The sequence below is a fragment of the Muscardinus avellanarius genome, assembly GCF_963383645.1.
Source record: "Muscardinus avellanarius genome assembly, chromosome: 10".
In the NCBI taxonomy this organism is placed as follows: Eukaryota; Metazoa; Chordata; class Mammalia; order Rodentia; family Gliridae; genus Muscardinus; species Muscardinus avellanarius.
The window spans coordinates 67,729,039-67,747,171 of record NC_137796.1 but is presented as its reverse complement, the minus strand read 5'-3'; positions in this window follow the sequence as shown (position 1 = coordinate 67,747,171).

Below are 18,133 nucleotides of genomic sequence, written 5' to 3'. Positions count from 1 at the left end.
CCCAGACCTATTTTATACTTTTTTATTTTTGGAAACAGGGTCTCTTAGCCAACACAGCTGACTTCGAACCTGCGCGATCCTCCTGTCTCTGCCTCCCAAGCGCGGGGATTACAAGCGTGCGCCACCACGCCCGGCATGTCTTAACCATTTTTAAGTGTACAGTTCACCAGCATTAAATACTTCCACATTGTGGTGCAACCATCACCCATCCATCTCCAGAACTCTTTCATCTGGTAAAACTAAAATTCTGTTCCCATTAAACAATATTTTTTTTACTTCCCCAGCCCCTGGTACCCACCATCCTACTTTCTGTTTCTGTGAGTTTGACTACTGGAGAGGTTTCCTGTCAGTGGAATCCTATAGTATTTGACCTTCTGTGATTGGCTTATTTCACTTAGCATAATGTCCCCAAGGTTCAACCACATTATTACATATGCCAAAATTCCCTTCTTGAGGCTGAATGATATTCCACTGTATGTATATATACTCCATTTTTATCAATTCATTCATCTGTTAATAGACATTTGAGATACTTTCATCTTTTAGCTATCATGAATTCTGCTGTGAACACAGGGGTACAAATATCCTTTGGGGACCCTACTCTCAATTCTTTGGGGGTGTATACCCAGCAGTCGGATTGGATTGCTTAATCACATGGCAATTCTGTTTTTAGTTTTTTGAGGAGTCTCCATACTGTTTCCCATCGTGGCTGCACTATTTTACATCCTCAGCAAGTGTGTTCAAAGTGTACCAGTATTAGGAAATGGCCTAAAAAGATTCGAAAAAAAATTTTGGCTATTAAAATATATATCTCAAAAATCAGTTTATAGATCTATAAGAGGGAAGGATAGTCAGGGCTTGGTTATTGCCAGGAGTCAGGTAGCTGTTATAATGTAAAGTACCCTGGCTAAAAGTGATTAGCAAGTGGATAGAGGAGCTGGGACTGAGGACTTTCACATTCTAAAAACGGGTTTGTATAATAAAATGATACCTAGCAAGGAGTTAAGGAGTCCCCAAGAGTATGGGGGAAGGGGACTGACCTTTGTGAAAGGAAAGCAGGAACCACATGGCCCTTGATCTTGTGAATCATCCTGGTTTAAACAAAGAAACCTAGGCAGATATCAACAGTTAGGCGGGAAGCTAAGGGGCAGAATTACACCTATGTCATAGGATTATGTATTAGAGCAAGATGGAGGACTGTTGTATCTATAAAAGGCGTTTTAATATTTTGTATTACAGTGACTTCACTCGCCCCCCCCCCCATGCTATCCAGGGGCTGTAACTGTCTTCTGTATTTCTATCTTTTTAATAATAAATTCATTTAAGTCTTCAGCAAGAGTTCGGACTATGGCATATCTATCCTAAGTCTGGACATGGACCCATGGTTACAGGAATAGTCTTTGGGAGCCTCACCTGGGAACAGTTCCCCTCAAAATCATAACAGTTCAAACCGTAACACAAAGGTTTGAATTCCTTCACATCCTTGCCAACACTGATGATGATGACGACGATGATGATTTTGACAGCAGTCTTTCTAGTGGATATAAAATGGTGTGTTATTGTTTCTGTGTGGTCAGGCTCATATCCATCTTTTCTTTCATGTGTGTGTGTTTATATGTATTCTTTAGCTCTTCCCACTCTATAATGTAAAAGAACATTGTAAGGGTATTGTGGCACACACATGTAATCCCAGTACTTGGGAGGTAAAGACAGAGGAGGATTGCAGGTTCGGGAATCTCAGCAACATAGAGAGGCCCTATTTCAAAATAAGAAATAAAAGGGCTGGGTGTATAGCTGGGAGGTAGAATGCCACTAGGTTCCATCCAAAGAAAGAAAGGGGGGTGAGGGAAGACGGAAGGAAGGAGAAAGAAAGAGAGAGAGAAAGAAAAGAGAGAAAGAAAGAAAGAAACCTAGGTGTGGTGGCACACGCTTGTAATCCCAGTACTTGGGAGACTGAGACAGGAGGATCTGGGTTCCCGGCCAGCCTCAGCTACTTAGTGAGGCCTTCTGCAACTTAGTGAGAACTTGTTTCAAAATAAAGAATAAAAAATAGGGCAGGGGGATATAGTTTGGAGGTCAAATGTCCTTGGGCTTCATCCCTAGTACAGAGGGGGAAGAAAGAAATAGAAAGAAAGAAAGAAAGAAAGAAAGAAAGAAAGAAAGAAAGAAAGAAAGAAAGAAAGAAAGAAAGAAGGAAAGAGAGGAAAGAAAGAAAGAAAGAAAGAAAGAAAGAAAGAAAGAAAGAAAGAAAGAAAGAAAGAAAGAAATTGTAAGAACATTCGCATGTAATCTCTACTGAGCCCAGAGACAGCGAGTGCTAGTGGACTCCATCCACACCATGGAGAAACATCCCCAGCAGCAGCAGGCCCTGGCTCTGGCTGCCCGTAGAGGAACCTGGGCCAGACTTCAGCTGAAAGCAGGGCTGATGTGGGAGAGAAGTTTCTCCCAGAGTCTCATGGCCCTTTGGCTCTAAGAATGTCGACATTCAGCCCCAAGAGCCAGATAAATCAACCTGCCTCAGAATGTTCTCTGATTAATGTGCTCAATACCAGAGTGGAGTCCAGGGTCTCTTTATACTACCTGCCCTCTCAGGAAGGGAACGGCTTTCTTGGAAACAGTAAAATGTGGCCAGTATTCCAGAGACATTCATTCCCAAAGCGTAAACAGATTGAACACTAGTGGCCTGTTTTATAGATTCTATCTCTGGATCCCATTGCAAATGAGTTTCTCTCTACTTTCCTGGCTTTAAAAGTCTTGTCTCTAATTTTCTAATGTAACTAAAAAGTACTGTGCTGGTGCGTGCTTTTATTGGAGTCCCACAAACCCCTTACAAAAATTCTGTGTTATGTTAAAATGAGAATAATTTAAATGATTGAGTTATATATAATAAATGAGACATAAGGTCAGTAAGAGTAATCTTTGATTTTCTAAATTTTCTTTGTCTGTGTGTATTTATAAATGCACCCACAGAAATATTGAGACTGTAGCCCACCTGCCCTCCCTCTCTTTCTTCTTTCCTTTTTCTGCAGCTAATGTCAACATTTTGCAAACAAGCTTCAAAACTTCCCTACTCTAACTCAATGGTACCTGAAGTGCCTCCCAAGTTGAAATTCTTTTTCTTTTTTTAGTACTGGAAGTTGAACCCAGAGGCATTTTACTGCTGAGTTTCATCCCCAGCCCTTTTGATTTTCATTATTATTATTATTATTATTATTATTATTATTATTATTATTGGTGGTACTGAGGTTCCTGGAAGCCCTTCTACCTCTGGGCTACACTCCCAGACCTATTTTATATTTTTTAAAATTTGGAAACAGGGTCTCCTAAGCCAGCGAGGCTGGCTCCGAACCAGCGCGATCCTCCTATCTCCGCCTCCCAAGCACAGGGATTACAAGTGTGTGCCACCACGCCTGGCTTATTTTTTTTACATTTTAAAACATGGTCTCACTAAATTGCTGAGGCTGACCTGGAACCTGTGATCCTCCTTTCTTGGCCTTCCAAGTCCTGGGATTATAGGCATGCACTACCACAGCTGGCTTTGAAGATCCTTTAGTAGTCAAGTAGTAAAAGCTGGGTGTGGTGGTACATGCCTGCAATCTCAGTATTTGGGAGGCTGAAACAGTAGGATCGCAGGTTCCAGGCCACTTATGAGGTAACTTATCAGGACCATGTTTCAAAATAAAAATAACAAGGCCCGGGAGTATAGCTCAGTGGTAGAATGCCCTTGAGCTCGATCCACAGTATCAAAATAAATAAATATATAAAATATTTTCATTTTATACTTTTTTTACGGTACTGGGGATGGAACCAAGGGACATTCTACCTCCAAACTACAGCCCCCCCCCCCCACCAGCCATATTTTTTATTCTTTATTGGGAAACATGGTCTCACTGAATTGTGAAGGGCTCACTAAGTAGCTGAGGCTGTCCACAAACCTGCGATCCTCCTATCAGCCTCCCAGATGCTGGAATTACAAGTGTGCACCACCAATGTTGGCTTTCATTTTATACTTTTATTTGATCATTGAAATTATCCATCGTAGTGAGATTCAAAGTGTTACCTTCATACATGTACACAGCACTTGCTATATTTCCTTCCACAACCCATCCTGCGTCCTTCTCTTTCCTCTACATACATGTTAGTGAGATTGGTAGTGATACCCCCATATATAGACATAGCATTATTTGATCCTCTTTTTTCTACTGACCACCTCCCACCCCCAAATTCCCTTCCACTACTGTACAGGTCTCTCTCTCTCATTTATTCGAGGTCCCTTCTCTTTTCTTGCTTCCACATTTGGGAGAAAACCTGTGCCCTTTGACTTTCTGAGAATGGCTGATCTCACTCAACACAGTATTATCTAATTCCATCTATTTTCTTGCAAATGACATAATTTTGTTCTTCTTTATGGCTAAGTAAAATTCTTTTGTTGTATATATATATATATTTTTTCTTTATCCATTGCCTGTTGACAGACACCTAGGTTGATTCCATAATTTGGCTGTTGTGAGTTGTATGTGATGCTATAAACATAGATATGCACGTATCACTATAATATTCTAAATTAATTCTTTTGGAAAGATACAGGGGAGTGGTATAGTTGGGTCATATGCTGGTTCCATCCCTAGTATTTTGAAGAATAAAAAAAAAACCCTGCCAAACACGAACACTTTTTTATTGTCATTTTCCCCTAAACAATACATATAACAGCTATTTATATAAGGTTTACAGCACATTAGGTCTTCTAAGTACTCCTAGAGACAGTTCAAATTATACAGAATTGTATAGGTGATAGGCAAAGTCTGCACCATTTCCCAGAAGGGACGTGAGCATCCTCAGGGTTTGGTCCTAAGGAGCAGGATGCTGAGGGATGAATACCCATCCCCCTAGTGGACTCTGAGCCACGAGGATGCTTCCACCTGTGGGTCCTTCTGAGATGGGTACCGAATGCAGAACACAGGGTGTGCGTGATTCATACCTAAGCATCACGTTGTTTCTGCTGATGCCTGCAGGGGCTAATTAACAGCCCCCAGAGTGTGCTCCTGACCTTCCCCTGCAGGCTCAGCCAGGCTGCTGCCTTCAGGGTGCCCAGCAACCTCCCACCAAAGACCTTTGCTTTTACTGGTTCCACAATCTGGCTGAGCATCCTTCCCAGGACTGCCCACCTCCCCTCCTGCTCCCACTCAATGCTCACCTCCCCCTCCCCAACTCTGGGCTCTCCAGAACCCCAGCTACAGCCTCTCTCAGTCTCTCTCTCTTTCTTCCCTTAATATATATGGAACCCAGGAGCATTCGACCTCCGAGCTACACCCCCAGCCCTATTTTTTATTCTTTATTTTGAAACAGGGTCTCACTGAGTTGCAAAGGGCCTCACTAATTAGCTGATGCTGTCCTCAAATCGTGAGCCTCCTGTCTCAGCCTCCCAAATGCTGGGATCACAAGTGTGCACCACCACACCCTGCTTTCCTGATATATTCTCCATTACCAGCAGGACTTACGGGCTATATAGCTCAAAGTCCCCAATGCCCACTGAGATAAAACTCCCCGGGGCGTTTGCTGGTTTGCTTCCCACCCCTAGCTTGCTACCTTCCCCCCAGAGAGTCCTCAGTATAGTCAGCTGAATTACTGAAGGCATGTCTCAGATTTTTACTTTATATTTGGTACTGAGGATGAAACCAGAGGCATTCTACCTCTGAACTATACCCCCAGCCCTTGCTGAAGGACTTACTAAGTTGCTGAGGCTGGTCTTTTTTTTTTTTTTTGGTGGTACTGGGGGTGGAACCCAGAGGCTTTCTACCTCCGGGCTATCCTCCCAGACCTTTTTTATATTTTATTTGGAAACAGGGTCTCACTAAGTTGCTGAGAGCCTCACTAAATAGCTGAGGCTGGCTTCGAACCCATGTGATCCTCCTGTTTCAGCCTCCCAAGCGCAGGGATTACAAGCGTGCACCACCACGCCCGGCGTTGAGGCTGGTCTTGAACCCGTGACCCTCCTCCCAGCTACTGGAATTACGGGTGCACAATACTGCGTACTAAGTCTTAGATATTAAAGCCTGAGGCTGAGACACCTTTTCTAGAACTCCTACTTTGTGCCCAGGCTTCTGGGAAAGTGTAGGCACCTTGTGGGCTCTATTGATATGTTGAGTCAATAAATATTGCAATGGAGGGACTAATATGCTTACCTCTTGCTGTTTTTTTTTTGGTTTTTTTTTTTTTTTTTTTTTTTTTCATCTGCAAAGACACCATCCCAGGACACACTTTCAAGTGCACAAAAGATGTGCCTCCCTAGGGAAGGAGAGGAGGGGCTGCAGGCAGGAGCCCCTGGGGTCTTTCGTCCCTTGTGGGGCTGTGGGGTGGGGAGGCTTTGTCCTCTTTTCATTTGTTGTGCCTGCCTGTTGTCATGGAAACTATAGCTGCCTGTCAAAGGAGAGTTGGGAAGGAGAACAGGACAGCTCAGGAGGCTGGAAATGTCCAGTTCTTAAGCTAGACCTGTGTTGAGGTCAAAGTGTCTGCGCACTTCAGGAGGAGGTGCGCTGCCCCCCATGGATACCTTACTGGGGAGAATGTTCTCCTCCTTGACGGGCATTGGGGGCGGGGAAGGGGCACACACAGTGAGTCCACCTAGTTGATTCAGAACCATGCCGACGAGAAGCAGCCAACAAATAGGCAAGATTCTGAAGGAAAAAAAATTGAAACTGGAGTTACCATACGATCCTGCATTTACACCTCCCAAGTTTGGAATCACAGGCCTGTGCAACTGCATGGGGCCTCCTCCTCCTCCTCCTCCTCCTCCTCCTCCTCCTCCTCCTCCTCCTCCTCCTCCTCCTCCTCTTCTTTTCTCTTCTTCTTCTTCTTCTTCTTCTTCTTCTTCTTCTTCTTCTTCTTCTTCTTCTTCTTCTTCTTCCTCCTCCTCCTCCTCCTCCTCCTCCTCCTCCTCCTCCTCCTCCTCCTCTTCTTTTCTCTTCTTCTTCTTCTTCTTCTTCTTCTTCTTCTTCTTCTTCTTCTTCTTCTTCTTCTTCTTCTCCTCCTCCTCCTCCTCCTCCTCCTCCTCCTCCTCCTTTTTTGCTTCCGCTTCTGCTCCAGCTTCTTTTCCTTCTCCTTCTTCTTCTGTACTGAAGATTGAATCCAAGGGATTCTATCTCCAAGATATGCCCACAGCCATATTTGTTATTTATTTATTTATAAACAGGGTGTGGCTAAATAGCTTAGGGTTAGCCTATTTTGCTTAGGCTGGCCTCAAACCTGCCATCCTTCTGTCTCAGCCTTCCAAGCACTGAGGGATGAGACAGCGATGTAGGATAGAAGAAATAAGTAGGTAGAAAGGAGACGACAGACAGGAAGGAAAAATAAAATAGAACTTTAATATAAGAACTTGGAGCTGAAGTGCTTCAGCCTCTAGCCCACAAACCAGTTCTCTTTCCCAGGCCTGACTCTCCCAAATTCCTGGGAAATCTGTAGATCCTGGAGTTACCTAAAAGAAACTATAATTGCCCTGTGCGTTGATAACAAGACAGATGTGATATTTTAAGAAACCTATAATTTAGGACACTCCAGCTTATCTGCCAATCAGCTAATGAGGACCTTAATCAGTCTGAGGACTCTAAGGTTGCCCAGACAACCAGACCACCAGGAAGTGCCTCGGGACTCCTGGATGGAGGTCATCCACCCTAAAACTGACCAGACCACCAGACCACCATAAAGTGCCTCGGGAACTACTGGACTGAGATCATCCTCACAATCTCCACTAGCCCAACCCTCACAGAAATTCCTATAAGAAGAGAGCTTTGAAGTCTCTGATATGCCTTCCTTTTCTTGAGGTGGCCCGCATTCTGTCTTGAATGAGTATTTTCTCCTTCCCCCACAAATAATGCTCTGTCCATGTCTCTGACTGGTGCCTGATGAAATTCTTTTCTGCCACGTTAGCCAAAGACCCTGAAGATCCTGGGTTCCTGAGCAGAGGACTCACCCCGACAAGAGGAGACTCCAGGGAACAAGCCTTAAGCTGCAGGTGAGGGGCTTCCTTTCCTGACAAATGGAACACATGAAAATAGGTAATGGTCAGGCGTGGTGGCGCACACTTGTAGTCCCAGTACTTGGGAGGCTGACGGGCAGCCTTGGCTACTTAGTGAGGCCCTCTGAAACTTAGTGAGAACTTTTTTCGGAATAAAGAATAAAAAATAGGGCTGAGGATGTAGCTTGGAGGTAGAATGCCCCTGGGTTCTATCCCCAGTACTGAAAAAAAAAAAAAAAAAAAAAGGTAATGAGTGGAGGTCTGCTTCTGCAAAGACAGAAAGTCACTGCAAGCATTTCTCTTTTCCCTAGTCAGCCTGAAGGAACAGCCTTGCTCATAAATTCTCTGCGTGGCTCATAATTCCCAAGAAAGGACGTCTAGATATAGCGCTACTAGGGCAAAGGAAATGAAAAACCCCGGGGATAAGATCTGCAATACTTCATTATCTCCCGCAGAAGACGGCCTGAGGGAAAAACAAACACGGCTCCTATTTCTCTGTTCCTTCGCCAGTCTATTTTGTCTACCCATCTATGTATATTTAATATTAAATTGGAATTATAGCTTATTTACAATGTAATACACCCCGTCCTTCACTTAGAATACATATGGTAAAAAGTCTTTAAAATTTCATTTCTAGAAAGAATTGCATTTTCTTTTCTTGATTACAAATGTGTAGCATTTTATAGGCTTTACCATACATATGTATTTAATCAATATATCGTGTGTGTGTGTGTGTGTGTGTGTGTGTGTGTGTGTGTGTACTATTGGGCATTGAACCCAGAGGTGGTCTACCTTTGAGCTACATCCCCAGTCTTATTTTAATTTATTTTTTGTTTGATACTGGGGATTGAACTCAGGAGCATTCAGCCTCTGAACTATACCCCACCCATGTTTATTTATTTTTTAAATTTTGAAACAGGGTCTTGATAAATTGCAAAGGCTGGCCTTGAACCTGTGATCCTCCTGTCCCAGCCTCCCAAGTGGTATGAGGAGCCACCATTCCTAGCCTTAATTAACATATTTCTAAGTGTATTTTTTATTTTTATTCATTTGTTGGTACTGGGGATTTAACCCAGGGGCATTCTACCTCCAAGATACATTCCCAGCTCTTTTTATTTTGAATCAGGGTGTCTCTAAGTTGCTGAGGCTGGTCTCAAATCTATGTTCCTCCTGCCTCAGCCTCCCCAGGTACTTGCATTACAGGCTGCACCACCATGCCCAGCTTCCAAGTGTTTGGTAATGCAGGCCAAGTGCATGTGGGTGAGAGTCTTTTAAAATGAGATTGTAGGTGTGGAGTGAAAGGTCAAAGGGCATGCATATCCTGGGTATTGATATGTATCATCCGACTGCACATGCTAAAAGGTTGTGTCAACATCTTCTTTTCCCAATGGAGCATGAAAACATCCAGTGTGGAGAAACTGGGAAGAGCATATATACGTGTGTGTGTGTGTGTGTGTGTGTGTGTGTGTGTGTGTGTGTGATGTGAGATTTCAAGCAGAGTCTGGGAAGGCTCGGTTAATCCAGGTTGGATCTGGGGCTCTCTTGCAAAGCTCCCATTTAAGGATGCCTCTTAAGGGACTCAGGAATCCTGCACAGCCCCTTGCTGCGGGGCCTCGAATACGAGCTTCTGACTCCCCACCCCCGGATGATCTGATTTGTTTTCCTTCAGAGTAATTACCTGGTCCAGGGGACCAAGACCTGCTCAGGATGTTGCCATGGAAACTGCAGTTGGTGCAGAGGAAGGGGAGGGACTGAAGAGGAAGCCTTCAGACTGGAATTTTCCAGGCTCTCCCATATATATACATATATAAAAATATATATAGGGAGGCTTCAAAATGCCAGGAAAGTACACCTTAGGTGCACAATAAATGTTTGTTAAAACAAAGACTGGCTTCCTTCCTTCCGGCAGCCCCAGCCCTCCAGTCTACAGATGTCTCAGGAGATTTTCCTCTTTATGGGACTGACATCTGCGTCAGCGTTTGGTGGCAGCCACAGCTGCATTCATTCAGGGCTCCTTATGAATTGCATTGTGAAAGGACCTCAGAACAATGCAAAGTGTGGCTATGGAGAAAGAGGACAGTCTCATGCAGGGGCTAAATGTCACAGAATAGCCTGGGACTGGGGGAGCTACCTCTGAGCTGCATCCACAGCCCTTTTTTATTTTTAAATTTTTAAATTTTTATTTATTTTATTTTATTTTTTTTGCGGATCTGGGAATGGAACCCAGGGTCATTGGATCTCCGAGCTACACCCCCTGCCCTATTTTTTATTCTATATTTTGAAACAGGGTTTCGCTAAGGTGCAGAGGGCCTCACTAAGTAGCTGAGGCTGTTTGTGAACTGCAATCCTCCAATCTCAGCCTCCCAAATGCTGGGATTACAAGCGAACGTCACCACGCCCGGTTTATTTATTTTTTTTTTTATTTTGAAAGAGAGTTTCACTAAGCTGCCGAGGCTGGTTCTCAAACCTGGCGTTCTTCTGTCTCAGTCTCCCAAGTACTGGGATTATAGGCGTGTGCCACCGAGCCCGGCAATTTATTTTTTTTTTTAATATTACAGTTATGCAAAATTGATACACATCCAATAAAAACTGCTTCAAATTTTAATTTTGCTCTTTCCCTGGGCTATCAATATGCCCTACCAGCCTCTCTCAGGATGCGGGGCAGTTCAGCAAGCCACAGGCCCAGTCAGCCACACCAGGACTAGAAAACACAAAGATACTCTACCGCATCTGTGCTGCCCATTGCCGATGATGGGGTTAGCCGTATTAAGTACATTTTTGGCTTAGGATGCTTTCAATTTGGGATGAATTTTCCAGGGAGGAATTTCTTCCTCAGTGGAGGAGGATTAGCACTAAAATCTATTTACCCATCCTCTTGTTAATAGATATTGAAGTTACCTCTCCCGCAAGTGTCAGGCACACAGTGGACGTTGGATAGATATGTATTGAGAGAATAAATATTGCAACGAGCACTGTTGTACTTAAGTCCTTACGGGAATGGGGAGAGCTGCCCTGGGGCATAGATCCAGGGACAAAATCGCAGGGCTGTAGTTTTATACCTGAACTTTTCTAGGATCCATGACTTGGTCTGGTTACTCCTTGTTGTGGCAGAAGACTGTGCCCTGCAAAGTAGGATGGTTAGCAGCATCCTTGGTCTCCACTAGATGCTTAATGGCACCCTTGCTCCCAGTCTTGACAATTAAATATCTTTAAGCATGGCTAAATGTCCCTGGAATGAAAGAGGCACGTTCTCCACCTGAGATCCTTGTTTGTTTGTTTTTTTTTGGGGGGGGGGAGTATTTATTTTTTATTTTGGTACTGGGGATTGACCACAGGGGAATTATACCTCTGAGCTACATCCCCAGCCCTATTTTATCTTTTATTTGGAAACAGGGTCTTGCCTGTGATCCAACTGTTTCAGCCTCCCAAGTTAAAGAGATGCCAAGCATGCGCAACACACCCAGGTCCTGTGCCTATTCTGTACAGGCTGGTCTCACTAGCCTGAAGTTCTTTGTGAGAAGGCTCTACCTGTGCCTGTCTTGGTGGAATGGACTCTGTGGACTTGTTCTTTCTCAATCTTGACGAAGACTTGGTGCTAAAAGATGAATGGCTCAGTCGAAGGGTACGCAAACTGATTGCCACAATGTGTACTGGAAGCTGGGCATGGTGGCGCACACCTGTAATCCCAGTACTTGGGAGGATGAGACAGGAAGATTATAGGTTCGAAGGCCAACCTCAGCAACTTAGTAAGACCCTCAGGCAAATCAGGGATACTCTCTTTCAAAACAAAATAGGGTTGGGAGTGTAGCTCAGAGGTAGGTAGAATGCACACATGGAGAGGAGAGGAGAGGAGAGGAGAGGAGAGGAGAGGAGAGGAGAGGAGAGAGAGAGAGAGAGAGAGAGAGAGAGAGAGAGAGAGGAAGAAGAAGAAGAAGAAGAAGAAGAAGAAGAAGAAGAAGAAGAAGAAGGAGGAGGAGGAGGAGGAGGAGGAGGAGGAGGAGGAGGAGGAGGAGGGGGAGGAGGAGGAGGAGGAGGAAGGAGGAAGAAGGAGGAAGAAGGAGGAAGAAGGAGGAGGGGGGGAAGGGGAAGGGGAAGAGGAGGAGAAAGAGGGGAGGAAGGATGGAAAGAAGAGAAGAGAAGAGAAGAGAAGAGAAGAGAAGAGAAGAGAAGAGAAGAGAAGAGAAGAGAAGAGAGAGTTCAGGTGACAGTGTGTAGCTATTGCTCAGACGTGGACAGGAAGTGCAGAAGACCATGCCCTGGGCAGCAGTAGAGACAGCAGACAAGTTAACACACCATAGTTGTCAGGTCCTGACCTGACACTAAGGTTGTGTGGCAATGTGTCTGGAACTATCCAGAAACTGACCAGCTGGAGAAAATCCAAGTGTGTCCATACATGAGAAGAAGAGAACGCAACACCTACCAGGAAGAAAGGTCAGCCTGGGTAGAATGGGGCTTAGAGCAGTGTGGACAACATCCCCTCCCCTTCGCTGAGCCCCTGCCTGGGAAGGGCAGGCTTTTCAGGGCTTTTCTGATAAGGATGTCCCAGGGTCCCTGAGCATCACCTGTGGGGTAGCCGGCCATCCTGGTTTGCCCAGAACTGGCACGCAGGGTGTGGGAGGGGTTTACTGAGAGCCTACCCAAACTGAGAGGATCCCAGAAAACTCTCAAGGGCAGGTCATGCTTCACATCCAGGAGCTTGTTTGAAATACAGAGTAACAGAAACCACCAGGTCAGACCTACTAACTCAGACTCCAGGGAGGTTGGAGGCACAGTAAAGACTGAGAAGCACCACTTTCCGGAGGAGCACTGAGAGGAGGAGGAGGAGGAGGAGGAGGAGGAGGAGGAGGAGGAGGAGGAGGAGGAGGAGGAGGAGGAGGAGGACACTGCCCCGGGGTGTGGGGGGGTACTTAACCGAGCGCATCCTCACTCTACCCCACGTCCAGAGGGACCTGGGGCCACACCTTCCCTCTCCTGATATACTAAACAGGCATTCAAAAATTTCCTTTTGGGGCCAGGCGTGGTGGCGCAGGCTTGGGAGGCGGAGACAGGAGGATTGCGCAGGTTCGAAGCCAGCCGCGCTGGCTTAAGAGACCCTGTTTCCAAAAAATAAAAAAGTATAAAATAGGTCTGGGAGTGTAGCCCGGAGGTAGAAGGGCTTCCAGGAACCCCAGTACCACCAATAAATAAATAAATAAATAAATAAATAAATAAATAAATAAAATTCCTTTTGTTTGTTATTAGGGATTGAGCCTAGAGGTGTTCTACCTCTGAGCCACATGCCCAGCCCTCCCCCCCCCTTTTCATTTTTATTTTGAAATAGAGCCTCTCTTAAGTTGCTGAGGCTGGCCTTGAACCTGTGATCTTTCTGGCTCAGCCTCCTAAATACTGGGACTATAGGCATGCACCACCATGCCTGGCAAATTTCCTATATTCAGATGCTTCGACATCTTCCTAGAGATAGTACACCACCCTTTCAGATAGTAAACCGGAAATTTTGCTTCTACTGCACAGATACTCCCAACACCTCTGCTACAAGGTCTCTGGATGGACCCCATTTCCCTGAGCAGGTGCCAGGCAACTAGGCCCTGCCCCTACACCCACCTTCTCAAGTCAGCCAATCCTGGGGCTCCTGACCTCCTTCCTGTTGATGTTACAACCACGTAGGTCTTACAGTGCCCCACTCGCCGCCTGACTCGTCTCCTGCCTCCTGCTTCAGCCAGCTACCCATTATGCGTGCTTCTTTATTGAACAGCAACTAACAAGTTCTTTGCTGTTATGGTGGTGGGGCAGGGGGTACTGGGCATTCTACTTCTGGGCGACACCCAGCCCTATTTTATTTTGAAACAGGATTCCAATAAGTTAAGGAGGGCCTCGCTAAATTGCTGAGGCTGGCCCATGAACCTGCCAACCTCCTGTCTCAGCTTCCCAAGTACTGGGACTACAAGGGTGCACAACTGTATTCAGCACTCCCAGCCCTTCAAAATAATTTTGTTTTTGCCGGGTGTGGTGGTTCACGCTTGTACTCCCAGCATTCGGGAGGCAGAGACGGAAGGATCGCGGTCCTCAGACAGCCCCAGCTACTTGGCAAGGCCCTTACAATTCAGTGAGACCCTGTTTCAAAAATAAAAAGACTAAAAACTAGGGCTGGGGGTGTAGCTCAGAGGTACAGTGCCCCTGGGTTCCATCCCCGGTACCGCAAAAAAAAAAATTTGTTTTTAATTTAAAAACAGGGTCTTACTAGCCGGACATGGTGGCGCATGCTTGTAATCCCCACGTTTGGGGGGCGGAGACAGGAGGATCACACAGGTTCGAAGCCACCCATGCTGACTTAAGAGACCCTGTTTCCAAATAAAAAAAAGTATAAAAATAGGTCTGGGAGTGTATCCTGGGGGTAGAAGGGTTTCCAGGAACCCCAGTACCACACACACACAATAATAATAATAATAATAATAATAATAATAATAATAATAATAATAATAATAATTGGGTCTTACTAAGTTGCTGAGGGTCTCACTAAATTGCTGAGATGGGCCTTGAACCTGCAATCCTCCTGTTTTAGCCTCCCAAATACTGGAATTACTGGTGTGTGCCACCTGTTCAGTGGGAAAACTATTCTACAAAAAGTGAAAACTTTGAAATCCCTAAAGAGGAGAGGCTGGCAGGAGGCAGGCTTATTAGGAGAAAGGAATCCATGATTCCCTGATGAGTTCGTTTGCAGTTCTAAACAACGGGTTCTTTATTGCCCACAGATGTGGATGAAGAGGTGGCCTGTAGGTATATTTACAGGTACAATGCACAAAACTTACAAATTAGCCAATGGACTTCTTCACGTGATCTTAAGAGTCCTTGGCAGGTATTGCAGAATTCAATTGGCAAGTATTTATTGAGCTATTGAGCATCTAATATTTGGCAGACCCCTGGTAACCCTTCTGGATAGAACAACAACATGTTTGCAAGTACATGTAACAGATTATCATTACTCCCCACCATTGGAGAACACCATGGTAAAAACAGGCCTCAAGTCAGCTATCTCCAAAGATGCTGGTTGTCACGTAAAATGTACTTAAGTAGAAGGATATTTAGAAGAATGAATGGTATTTAACTTAACAGAGTTTTCTTATTATGGGAAGGTACACGCTGAAGTGTTCAGGGGTGGAAGGTCCTGGAATCTACAATATACTTTGTTACTACTATTACTGTTATCATTATTATTAGTAGTAGTAGTAGTAGCACTAGGGGTTGAACCCAGGGACATTTTACCTTCAAACTACACCCCTGTCCCCATTTTTTAGTTTTGTTTTTAAAAAGGTTCTCTCTAAGTTGCTGAGGGCCTTACTAAGTTGCTGAGGCTGGCCATGAACCTGCAGTCCTCCTGTCTCAGTCTCCCAAGTACTGAGATTATAGGCATGTGCTCCTGCACCTGGCTATCATTTCCTTCCTTCCTTCCTTCCTTCCTTCCTTCCTTCCTTCCTCCCTCCCTCCCTCCCTCCCTCCCTCCCTCCCTTCCTTCCTTCCTTCCTTACTTTTCCTTCTTTGAATTTACTGGTACTGGGGACTGAACCGAGAGGCAGTCTACCTTCAAGCTACATTCCCAGCCGGATTTTAGTTTTTATTTGGAAACAGGGTCTCACTAGGTTTCTGGGGCCTCGCTAAGTTGCTGAGGCTGCCCTTGAACTGCAGTCCTCTTTTCTCAGTCCCCCAAGTACTGAGATTACAAGTACATGCCACTATGCCTGTCTTATAATTTACTTTAAAGTAGTTCTATCCCCTGAAAGGGAGATAAACAGATAGGTAGATAAAAATGATAGGCAGAGCATCGATCAGATGCATGATAAGGATCTTGGAGTTCATATATTATTTCACTTTATAATTAAAACTTTAATTTTATTTTACAAAATTACAGAAATATACTTTCTATAACTTAGGGGGATCCTTTTTTTTTAAATAAAACTAAAAATGGGGGTAAAGCTTGAAGGCAGAATGTCCCTGGGTTCAATCCCCAGTACTAATACTAATACTAATAATGGTAATAATAGTAGTAACAAAGCATATTGCAGTTACAAAAGAAATGATCATAAAGGAAAACACATTTATACTTTAGAAATGAGTATCTCTAGAACAGTGCTTACAATGTACATTTTCTGAGGGAAAGCTTTTCTCTTCCTCTCTCTTCACACAGAATCCTCCCTGTGTGTATCCTCTCTGGGTCCCTTAAATCTCTATTTCTTTGAAAGAATTCTAGCCATTGGATTTAGGGCTCATCCTAACCTATTACGATGTCATCTTTGCTGTGTCACATCTACAAAGAAGTTGTCTCCAAATAAACACAGGTACTGAGGATACCGAGGTCCTTCCTGTTCCTTCTGCAGGGACTTTCTGCTCCAGGACAGTTTCAGCTACCTCCTGTTGCCATTTTGGACCGAGCTCATTTTAACTCTTCCCTGAATCCCTTCTAAGGTAGATACACACCACCTTTCACCACTTTAAAAATCACCTTTAAGCCAGGTATAGTGGTGCATGCCTGTAATCCCAGCAGCTGGGAGGCTGAGACAGGAGGATCACAATTTGAGGACAGCCTCAGCTACTTAGTGAGGCCCTTTGCAACTCAGTGAGACCCTGCTTCAAAATAAAAAGAATAAAAATAGGGCTGGGGGTGTAGCTCGAAGGTAGAATGTCCCTGGGTTCCATCCCTAGTACCACCAAAAGCGTACTTTTTATTCACTCTTAAAAGCATAGATTTTATTTTCATCATTGAATCGAAAATCATCTAAATTCTGTCACCTGTCCTTTTACAAACCTTCATTCTACCAACTAGAAAACAGGTCCCCAAAGGCAGGAGACCTGCCTGTTCTATTCCCTGTGAACAAAGAGCATCAAAAGAACACATGGACGAGTAGAGACTTCTTAGTTATTTGTTGAAAATGCCTAATGGATAGATGATTGTTGGATGGATGGATGGATGGATGGATGGATGGATGGATGGATAGATAGATGGATGGACGGATTAGGGATAAATGGATGGAGAGATGAGAATGGATAGATGGATGATGGATAGAAGATGGATGGATGGATGATAGATAGATAGACGGATAGAAGATAGCTAGAATGAATGATCTGGGTAGATGAATGGATGATGGACAGATAGGTGGATGAGTTTCTGGGTTGATGACTAGTAGTCCTCCAGATCCTCATAGCACTTTACCATTTCATGTGTTTCACTACCAGTCTCTGAATTTGCTAATTACCTCCATGAAGCCAAGTCAAGGTGGTTTCTTGACTTGGGGATGATTTCAGAGGCTGATGATGGAAGAGAAAATTGTACAAACCTCTCTGAAAGAGAAGTTGTCGATACTATAGGTATCAAGTTCATAATACATCTGAAGTTAGTCTTCTCATTAGTCTAGCTCAATTAATTGATTCTCAATGCAGTGTTAATAGACAAAGGTGCCAATGGATGGAGATTTCACCTGATGTTTGTGAGATGAATTGGAAGCAAGGCTGTAAAATACAAGAATGTCATATAAAATGAGAATTTAGTACTTCTATGATCAAGACAAAGTAACAAAAGTCTTTTCCTTTTGGACCATGCAGTTAAAGACGTGTGTGTGTGTGTGTGTGTGTGTGTGTGTGTGTGTGTGTGTTATTGGGGATTGAGCCCAGGGACATTCGACCTCTGAGCTGTAACCCCAGTCCTCTTTAATATTTTTTATTAATTTGAAACAGGATCATGCTAAATTACACTCTTTGGCCTTGAACCTGAAATCCTCTTATTGCAGCCTCCCAAGTAATGGGATTACAGGGGTGTACCAATATGCCCAGCTACGCAATTAAGATGTTAAGGATTAAGGAAATGTGTTGACATCTTCATGAGTGAGAACATACAATGATGAACTGCAAATATGTATATATATATATATGTATATGTATATATACCTATATATTTATATATATAGTCTTAATTTTTAAGTAAAAAGTTATTGCCTATCTTTTCAAGGAATGACTACATGGTAACAAGCAACAAATACACAGATTATAGACGAGCCTCCTTACTTGGAGTAAAATTCACTAACACTGCAAATCATGAGGATCTTTTATCCCCTTTGACCCAGTAATTCAACTTCC